Source organism: Oncorhynchus keta, unplaced genomic scaffold (genome assembly GCF_023373465.1).
Source record: "Oncorhynchus keta strain PuntledgeMale-10-30-2019 unplaced genomic scaffold, Oket_V2 Un_contig_8045_pilon_pilon, whole genome shotgun sequence".
Lineage (NCBI taxonomy): Eukaryota > Metazoa > Chordata > Actinopteri > Salmoniformes > Salmonidae > Oncorhynchus > Oncorhynchus keta.
Window position 1 is genome coordinate 105,532 of NW_026289824.1, and position 10,264 is coordinate 115,795.

The 10,264-nt window shown below is 44.9% G+C and overlaps 1 long non-coding RNA gene across 2 annotated transcripts; it reads right to left on the reverse strand.

Moving 5' to 3' along the window:
- Window positions 1–6,588: 6,588 nt before the first annotated feature.
- On the reverse strand, window positions 6,589–8,431 carry LOC127926677 (uncharacterized). Of its 2 annotated transcripts, none has more exons than XR_008124806.1 (3): window positions 8,085–8,431; window positions 7,349–7,900; window positions 6,589–6,639 (listed from the first exon to the last, which is right to left on the reverse strand). It is a non-coding gene; the product is annotated as an uncharacterized LOC127926677 (long non-coding RNA). The 2 variants fall into 2 exon arrangements; XR_008124805.1 differs by lacking the exon at window positions 6,589–6,639 and adding an exon at window positions 6,870–7,272.
- Between the last annotated feature and the right edge of the window lie 1,833 nt (window positions 8,432–10,264).

Below are 10,264 nucleotides of genomic sequence, written 5' to 3' on the forward strand. Positions count from 1 at the left end.
CTGATCCTCCTCTTGTCTCCTCTCTCTCTCTCCACAGCTGATCCTCTTGTCTTCTCTCCTCTCTCCACAGCTGATCCTCCTCTTTTCTCCTCTCTCTCCACAGCTGATCCTCCTCTTGTCTCCTATCTCTCCACAGCTGATCCTCCTCTTTTCTCCTTTCTCTCCACAGCTGATCCTGCTCTTGTCTCCTCTCTCTCTCCACAGCTGATCCTCCTCCTCTTCTCTCAGCTGATCCTGCTCTTGTCTCCTCTCTCCACAGCTGATCCTCCTCTTGTCTCCTCTCTCTCTCCACAGCTGATCCTCCTCTTGTCTCCTCTCTCTCTCCACAGCTGATCCTCCTCTTGTCTCCTCTCTCTCTCCACAGCTGATCCTGATCCTCTCCACAGCTGATCCTCCTCTGTCTCTCTCTCTCTCCACAACTGATCCTCCTCTTGTCTCTCTCTCTCTCTCCACAGCTGATCCTCCTCTTGTCTCCTCTCTCTCTCTCCACAGCTGATCCTCCTCTTGTCTCCTCTCTCTCTCTCCACAACTGATCCTCCTCTTGTCTCCTCTCTCTCTCCACAGCTGATCCTCCTCTTGTCTCCTCTCTCTCTCCACAACTGATCCTCCTCTTGTCTCTCTCTCTCTCTCCACAGCTGATCCTCCTCTTGTCTCCTCTCTCTCTCTCCACAGCTGATCCTCCTCTTGTCTCCTCTCTCTCTCCACAACTGATCCTCCTCTTGTCTCCTCTCTCTCTCCACAACTGATCCTCCTCTTGTCTCCTCTCTCTCTCCACAACTGATCCTCCTCTTGTCTCCTCTCTCTCCACAGCTGATCCTCCCCTTGTCTCCTCTCTCTCTCCACAGCTGATCCTCCCCTTGTCTCCTCTCTCTCTCCACAGCTGATCCTCCTCTTGTCTCCTATCTCTCTCCACAACTGATCCTCCTCTTGTCTCCTCTCTCTCTCCACAGCTGATCCTGCTCTTGTCTCCTCTCCTCTCTCTCTCCACAACTGATCCTCCTCTTGTCTCCTCTCTCTCTCCACAGCTGATCCTCCTCCTCTTGTCTCTTGTCTCTCTCTCTCCACAACTGATCCTCCTCTTGTCTCCTCTCTCTCTCCACAACTGATCCTCCTCTTGTCTCCTCTCTCTCTCCACAACTGATCCTCCTCTTGTCTCCTCTCTCTCTCTCCTCCTCTGATCCTCCTCTCTCCTCTCTCAACTGATCCTCCTCTTGTCTCCTCTCTCTCTCCACAACTGATCCTCCTCTTGTCTCCTCTCTCTCTCTCCACAACTGATCCTCCTCTTGTCTCCTCTCTCTCTCTCCACAACTGATCCTCCTCTTGTCTCTCTCTCTCTCTCCACAACTGATCCTCCTCTTGTCTCCTCTCTCTCTCCACAGCTGATCCTCCTCTTGTCTCCTCTCTCTACACATCTGAGCAGTAAAACGTTCCAGAAGCGTTCCACACAGGTGGTACTCCTAGCCATTCCTCGCCAAGTTTTTTCCGGCCCTGGGTCCATTCCCCTGTGTGAGCCTGGCTCCGTATCCATGCCAGAGCTGGCAGCGCTTCGCTCCTCTCTGTCGCTGGAGGGAGGGCCAGGTTGTGCTCGTGTAACGATGTGCGGCAAACTCAGGAGACTGTGTGCGAGTGTGTGTTTTAGTTTTGGAATTTCAATAAGCCACTTGGGGCTTGAGTGTTATGTAGGGGCAGAGGCTCAGATAGGAGGGGGCGGCTGGGGTAAACCAGTGGGGGGAGTGTTGTCATCATTCATTAATGATAGGGCCTTTGGTAAGTAGGTGGATATTAACAAATAGACTGTCTGATTTATAATACAACACTGTACTGACAGGTTCGTATAGCAAGTACTGAAAACTAGATAGTAACTTAACCTCTTGAACCTCTGGGGGCAGTATTTCATTTTTGGATAAAAAACGTTCCCGTTTTAAACAAGATATTTTTTCACGAAAAGATGCTCGACTATGCATATAATTGACAGCTTTGGAAAGAAAACACTCGGACGTTTCCAAAACTGCAAAGATATTGTCTGTGAGTGCCACAGAACTAATGCGCTGTGTTCCAATGTCTCCTTATATGGCTGTGAATGCGCAAGGAATGAGCCTACACTTTCTGTCGTTTCCCCAAGGTGTTTGCAGCATTGTGACGTATTTGTAGGCATATCATTGGAAAATTGACCATAAGAGACTACATTTACCAGGTGTCCACTCGGTGTCCTCCATCGAAACTATTGCGTAATCTCCAGGTGCGTGCATTTTTCCATTTTGAACAGAGGAGAAACCAAACTGCAACGAGTAATTTATCATCGAATAGATATGTGAAAAAAACCTTGAGGATTGATTCTAAACAGCGTTTGCCATGTTTCTGTCGATATTATGGAGTTCATTTGGAAAAAAGTTTGCATTGTAATGACTGAATTTTCAGGGGTTTTTCTTAGCCAAACGTGATGAACAAAACGGAGCGATTTCTCCTACACAAATAATCTTTTTGGAAAAACTGAACATTTGCTATCTAACTGAGAGTCTCCTCATTGAAAACAACCGAAGTTCTTCAAAAAGGTAAATTATTTTATTTGAATGCTTTTCTTGATTTTTTAAAATGTTGCCTGCTGAATGCTAGGCTTAATGCTATGCTAGCTATCAATACTTTTACACAAATGCTTGTGTAGCTATGGTTGAAAAGCATTTTTTGAAAATCTGAGATGACAGTGTTGTTCACAAAAGGCTAAGCTTGTGAGCCAATATATTTATTTAATTTCATTTGCGATTTTCATGAATAGTTAACCTCTTGCGCCGAGCCATCCCGGATCCGGTATCTTGACTACAGCCTCAAGCTCATTACCATAACGCAACGCTAACGATTTCTAAAAATCGCAAAGCTAACTGAAAAGCAGCATTCTCCAAGTGAGGATGGCTTTCATTTCAGCAGTAATAAATTCATGAACTTCTTTGAGGAAAAGATCATGATTATTAGAAAGCAAAATACGGATCTAGGATCAAGAGAGACACTCAAGTGTTTTAGTACTATATCTCTTGACACAATGATGAAAATAATCATGGCCTCTAAACCTTCAAGCTGCATACTGGACCCTATTCCAACTAAACTACTGAAAGAGCTGCTTCCTGTGCTTGGCCCTCCTATGTTGAACATAATAAACAGCTCTCTATCCACCGGATGTGTACCAAACTCACTAAAAGTGGCAGTAATAAAGCCTCTCTTGAAAAAGCCAAACCTTGACCCAGAAAATATAAAAAAACTATCAGCCTATATCGAATCTTCCATTCCTCTCAAAACTTTTAGAAAAAGCTGTTGCGCAGCAACTCACTGCCTTCCTGAAGACAAACAATGTATACGAAATGCTTCAGTCTGGTTTTAGACCCCATCATAGCACTGAGACTGCACTTGTGAAGGTGGTAAATGACATTTTAATGGCATCAGACCGAGGCTCTGCATCTGTCCTCGTGCTCCTAGACCTTAGTGCTTCTTTTGATACCATCGATCACCACATTCTTTTGGAGAGATTGGAAACCCAAATTGGTCTACAAGGACAAGTTCTGGCCTGGTTTAGATCTTACCTGTCTGAAAGATATCAGTTTGTCTCTGTGAATGGTTTGTCCTCTGACAGGCAGGGCTTTCTCCTCAATTTTTATGGAATGGTCTGCCTACCCATGTGAGAGACACAGACTCCGTCTCAACCTTTAAGTCTTTACTGAAGACTCATCTCTTCAGTGGGTCATATGATTGAGTGTAGTCTGGCACAGGAGTGTGAAGGTGAACGGAAAGGCTCTGGAGCAACGAACCGCCCTTGCTGTCTCTGCCTGGCCGGTTCCCCTCTTTCCACTGGGATTCTCTGCCTCTAACCCTATTACAGGGGCTGAATCACTGGCTTACTGGTGCTCTTTCATGCCATCCCTAGAAGGGGTACGTCACTTGAGTGGGTTGAGTCACTGATGTGATCTTCCCGTCTGGGTTGGCGCCACCCTTGGGTTGTGCCGTGGCGGAGATCTTTGTGGGCTGTACTCGGCCTTGTCTCAGGATGGTAAGTTGGTGGTTGAAGATATCCCTCTAGTGGTGTGGGGGCTGTGCTTTGGTAAAGTGGGTGGGGTTATATCCTTCCTGTTTGGCCCTGTCCGGGGGTATCATCGGATGGGGTCACAGTGTCTCCTGACTCCTCCTGTCTCAGCCTCCAGTATTTATGCTGCAGTAGTTTATGTGGCGGGGGGCTAGAGTCAGTTTGTTATATCTGGAGTACTTCTCCTGTCTTATCCAGTGTCCTGTGTGAATCTAACTATGCTCTCTCTTTCTCTCTTTCTTCTCTCTGCCTCAGGACTACCTGGCATGATGAATCCTTGCTGTCCCCAGTCCACCTGGCCGTGCTGCTGCTCCAGTTTCAGCTGTTCTGCCTGCGGCTATGGAATCCTGACCTGTTCACCGGACGTGCTACCTGTCCCAGACCTGCTGTTTTCAACTCTCTAGAGACAGCAGGAGTGGAAGAGATACTCTTAATGATCGGCTATGAAAAGCCACCTGACATTTACTCCTGAGGTGCTGACTTGCTGCACCCTCGACAACTACTGTGATTATTATTATTTGACCATGCTGGTCATTTATGAACATTTGAACATCTTGGCCATGTTCTGTTATAATCTCCACCCGGCACAACCAGAAGAGGACTGGCCACCCTCCATAGCCTGGTTCCTCTCTAGGTTTCTTCCTAGGTTTTGGCCTTTCTAGGGAGTTTTCTAGCCACCGTGCTTCTGCACCTGCATTGCTTGCTGTTTGGGGTTTTAGGCTGGGTTTCTGTACAGCACTTTGAGATATCAGCTGATGTACGAAGGGTTATATAAATCAATTTGATTTGATTTGATTCTAATGAGGTTGTTTCTATCAAAACATGCTTTTTGGAGGCACCTGTTGGAAAGTCTCTCATAAGCCTGTATTTTGTGTTTTATTTGTCTTACTCAATATATATACTGTATTGTAAACTGGGTAGTTCCAGCCCTGAATGCTGTTTGGCTGACAGCCATGGTATATTAGACCGTATACCACAGGTATGACAAAACCTGTATTTTTACTGTTCTACTTACATTGGTAACCAGTTTATAATAGCAATAAGGCACCTCTGGGGTTTATGGTATATGGCCAATATACCACGGCTAATGGCTGTATCCTGGCACTCAGCGATGCCTCATGTCTAAGAATAGCCTTTAGCCATGGTATATTGGCCATATACCACACCCCCCCTGCCTTATTGCTTAATAACGACATATGTTATAATAATAGAGCTGAAGGTAGTTAAGTGTTAAGAGGTGGAAACAGTGTGGCTGTCGCTGATATTGGTTGACCTTTTGCACTGTGTGTTGTATTGACATTTCCCTCTGGACAGAGAGGGAGTTTTCTCCTTCCTCACAACCCTTCCAGTCAACAAGGACATATAAATGCCTTCTCGTGAGCACTCCAAATTAAAAACACTGACATCAGTTCTCAGCAATGATGATGAATAGGTCTTTGCCTCAGCAAATATGATTCAGCAGGCCCTAATGACATTCTCAAGGCATTGCAAAATGAACCGCTCATCATCACGGAGGAAGACATCTCATTCTACAGTACGTAGTCTCAGTCAAACTGTGCTGATGCAACCAGAAGACGTTTTCCTTGTTCCACTTTAAAACAAAGATGATTCACATTTTACCACTTCATTGTAAGATGTGTGACCGTATAGGCAGGCACATTGTTTCTCTCTCTGCCTGCCGCCATTTGTAATCTTATCTCTTGTCGTCGATGTGTATCTATCAGTCAGAGTGAGGGGAAACAGTTGAGCCTGATGGGAGATTACATTTAGTGAAAGTCCTGACTCTTCCATTCCTTTCAGGGCCTCTAACTACTCCAAAGTCTCTCTCTAATGAGACTTCGATGACTGGGACACATGCTCGTTGGAAAAGATGTCCGGAAGCCATTTTCAAGGGATTTCTATTCCAAACAAGAACACCATGTCCTTTGTGTTGTCGTTGAAGTGTGATCTGATTCATCAACATGGAGAAAAGAACAGTGATTAGAACTGTCTCCCTGTCATTGACCTTGTAGAGGAGTTAAAGGGATTAGAACTGTCTCCCTGTCATTGACCTTGTAGAGGAGTTAAAGGGATTAGAACTGTCTCCCTGTCATTGACCTTGTAGAGGAGTTAAAGGGATTAGAACTGTCTCCCTGTCATTGACCTTGTAGAGGAGTTAAATGGATTAGAACTGTCTCCCTGTCATTGACCTTGTAGAGGAGTTAAAGGGATTAGAACTGTCTCCCTGTCATTGACCTTGTAGAGGAGTTAAAGGGATTAGAACTGTCTCCCTGTCATTGACCTTGTAGAGGAGTTAAAGGGATTAGAACTGTCTCCCTGTCATTGACCTTGTAGAGGAGTTAAAGGGATTAGAACTGTCTCCCTGTCATTGACCTTGTAGAGGAGTTAAAGGGATTAGAACTGGCTCCCTGTCATTGACCTTAATAATAATATATGAGGAGTACCCTTGTAGAGGAGTTAAAGGGATTAGAACTGTCATTGACCATTTGTAGAGGAGTTGGATTAGAACTGTCTCCCTGTCATTGACCTTGTAGAGGAGTTAAAGGGATTAGAACTGTCTCCCTGTCATTGACCTTGGAGTTAAAGGGATTAGAACTGTCTCCCTGTCATTGACCTTGTAGACTGTCTCCTGTCAGTTAAAGGGATTAGAACTGTCTCCCTGTCATTGACCTTGTAGAGGAGTTAAAGGGATTAGAACTGTCTCCCTGTCATTGACCTTGTAGAGGAGTTAAAGGGATTAGAACTGTCTCCCTGTCATTGACCTTGTAGAGGAGTTAAAGGGATTGATTGACCTTGTAGAGGAGTTAAAGGGATTAGAACTGTCTCCCTGTCATTGACCTTGTAGAGGAGTTAAAGGGATTAGAACTGTCTCCCTGTCATTGACCTTGTAGAGGAGTTAAAGGGATTAGAACTGTCTCCCTGTCATTGACCTTGTAGAGGAGTTAAAGGGATTAGAACTGTCTCCCTGTCATTGACCTTGTAGAGGAGTTAAAGGGATTAGAACTGTCTCCCTGTCATTGACCTTGTAGAGGAGTTAAAGGGATTAGAACTGTCTCCCTGTCATTGACCTTGTAGAGGAGTTAAAGGGATTAGAACTGTCTCCCTGTCATTGACCTTGTAGAGGAGTTAAAGGGATTAGAACTGTCTCCCTGTCATTGACCTTGTAGAGGAGTTAAAGGGATTAGAACTGTCTCCCTGTCATTGACCTTGTAGAGAGTTAAATGGTTAGAACTGTCTCCCTGTCATTGACCTTGGAGTTAGAACTGTCTCCCTGTCATTGACCTTGTAGAGGAGTTAAAGGGATTAGAACTGTCTCCCTGTCATTGACCTTGTAGAGGAGTTAAAGGGATTAGAACTGTCTCCCTGTCATTGACCTTGTAGAGGAGTTAAAGGGATTAGAACTGTCTCCCTGTCATTGACCTTGTAGAGGAGTTAAATGGATTAGAACTGTCTCCCTGTCATTGACCTTGTAGAGGAGTTAAAGGGATTAGAACTGTCTCCCTGTCATTGACCTTGTAGAGGAGTTAAATGGATTAGAACTGTCTCCCTGTCATTGACCTTGTAGAGGAGTTAAAGGGAATAGAACTGTCTCCCTGTCATTGACCTTGTAGAAGAGTTAAAGGGATTAGAACTGTCTCCCTGTCATTGACCTTGTAGAGGAGTTAAAGGGATTAGAACTGTCTCCCTGTCATTGACCTTGTAGAGGAGTTAAATGGATTAGAACTGTCTCCCTGTCATTGACCTTGTAGAGGAGTTAAATGGATTAGAACTGTCTCCCTGTCATTGACCTTGTAGAGGAGTTAAAGGGATTAGAACTGTCTCCCTGTCATTGACCTTGTAGTGGAGTTAAATGGATTAGAACTGTCTCTCTGTCATTGACCTTGGAGAGGAGTTAAATGGATTAGAACTGTCTCCCTGTCATTGATCTTGTGGAGGAGTTAAATGGATTAGAACTGTCTCCCTGTCATTGATCTTGTAGAGGAGTTAAATGGATTAGAACTGTCTCTCTGTCATTGACCTTGTAGAGGAGTTAAAGGGATTAGAACTGTCTCCCTGTCATTGACCTTGTAGAGGAGTTAAATGGATTAGAACTGTCTCCCTGTCATTGACCTTGTAGAGGAGTTAAAGGGATTAGAACTGTCTCCCTGTCATTGACCTTGTAGAGGAGTTAAAGGGATTAGAACTGTCTCCCTGTCATTGACCTTGTAGAGGAGTTAAAGGGATTAGAACTGTCTCCCTGTCATTGACCTTGTAGAGGAGTTAAAGGGATTAGAACTGTCTCCCTGTCATTGACCTTGTAGAGGAGTTAAAGGGATTAGAACTGTCTCCCTGTCTCCCTGTCATTGACCTTGTAGTTTAGTTAATGGGATTAGAACTGGCTCCCTGTCATTGACAATTAAAGGATTAATGTTTCCCTGTCATTGACCAAGAGAAAACAACTGTCTCCCTGTCATACTAAACTAAAGTTGTTGGACTGTCATGAAATCTAGAGGAGTTAAAGGGATTAGAACTGCTTTGTCATTGACCTTGTTTTAAAGGGGTGCTTTACTTGACCAGGGAGTTAAGAATGATAAACCGTAAAGGGAAGGTCTCCCTTATTGATTAGGAAATCACATGATGCATCCTTTTGTATCATACTTGAATTGTAATCTTTTGATACACTTCATAAATTTGTAGTTAAAGCCAAACTGTAACGAACCTCTTCTTCATCTGAGGAGGAGTAGGAAGGATCGGACCAATATGCAGCGTGGTAAGTGTCCATGTTCATTTATTAGACTGAACACACAAAACAAAATAACAAAGTGACTGGAAGAAACAAAACAGTTCTGTCAGGTGACATACACTAAACAGAAAACAACTACCCACAAATCATAGTGGAAAGGCAGGCTACCCAAGTATGGTTCTCAATCAGAGACAACGATTGACAGCTGCCTCTGATTGGGAACCATACCAGGCCAAAAGCAGAAATACAAAACCTAGAACAAAAACATTGAATGCCCACCCCAACTCACGCCCTGACCAAACTAAAACAGAGACATAATAAAGGAACTAAGGTCAGGACGTGACACAAACCAACCTGTTTGCAAGGAACCAGTCAGCTGGTCGTCAAGAGAGGCACTGTGTTTCAAGCCATAGACATTATTAATAACTAACAAGATAGCACTGATGTGTTGATTAGACAGACATTTGAAATGCTAAACATGCCACGCTCCTTTAGAGGGATCTGTCATAGTGAATGTGTCTCACTCTCACCTGGACAACTAGGTCTCCTCAGAGAGGGGCTGTCAATGGAGGTGTCTCACCTGGACAACTAGGTTTTCTCAGAGAGGAGCTGTCAGTGGATGTGTCTCACCTGGACAACTAGGTTTCCTCAGAGAGGAGCTGTCAGTGGATGTGTCTCACCTGGACAACTAGGTTTCCTCAGAGAGGAGCTGCCAGTGGATGTGTCTCATCTGGACAACTAGGTTTCCTCAGAGAGGAGCTGTCAGTGGATGTGTCTCATCTGGACAACTAGGTTTCCTCATTGAGAGGAGCTTCAGTGGATGTGTCTCATCTGGACAACTAGGTTTCCTCAGAGAGGAGCTGTCAGTGGATGTGTCTCACCTGGACAACTAGGTTTCCTCAGAGAGGAGCTGTCAGTGGATGTGTCTCACCTGGTCAACTAGGTTTCCTCAGAGAGGAGCTGTCAGTGGATGTGTCTCACCTGGACAACTAGGTTTAATCAGGAAAGCTGCCATGTGGATTTGTCTCATCTGGACAACTTTTTCACTCAGAGAGGAGCTGTCAGTGGATGTGTCTCATCTGGACAAGGAAGGTTTCAATCAGCAGAGGAGCTGCCAGTGGATGTGTCTCATCTGGACAAAACAAAATAACAAGGTTGACTCAGAGACAAGCTGTCAGTGGATGTGTCTCACCTGGACAACTAGGTTTCCTCATAGAGGAGCTGTCAGTGGATGTGTCTCACCTGGACAACTAGGTTTCCTCAGGCCAAAAGAGGAGCTGTCGGTGGATGTGTCTCACCTGGACAACTAGGTTTCCTCAAACAGGAGCTGTCAGTGGATGTGTCTCACCTGGACAACTAGGTTTCCTCAGAGACAAGCTGTCAGTGGATGTGTCTCACCTGGACAACTAGGTTTCCTCAGAGAGGAGCTGCCAGTGGATGTGTCTCACCTGGACAACTAGGTTTCCTCAGAGAGG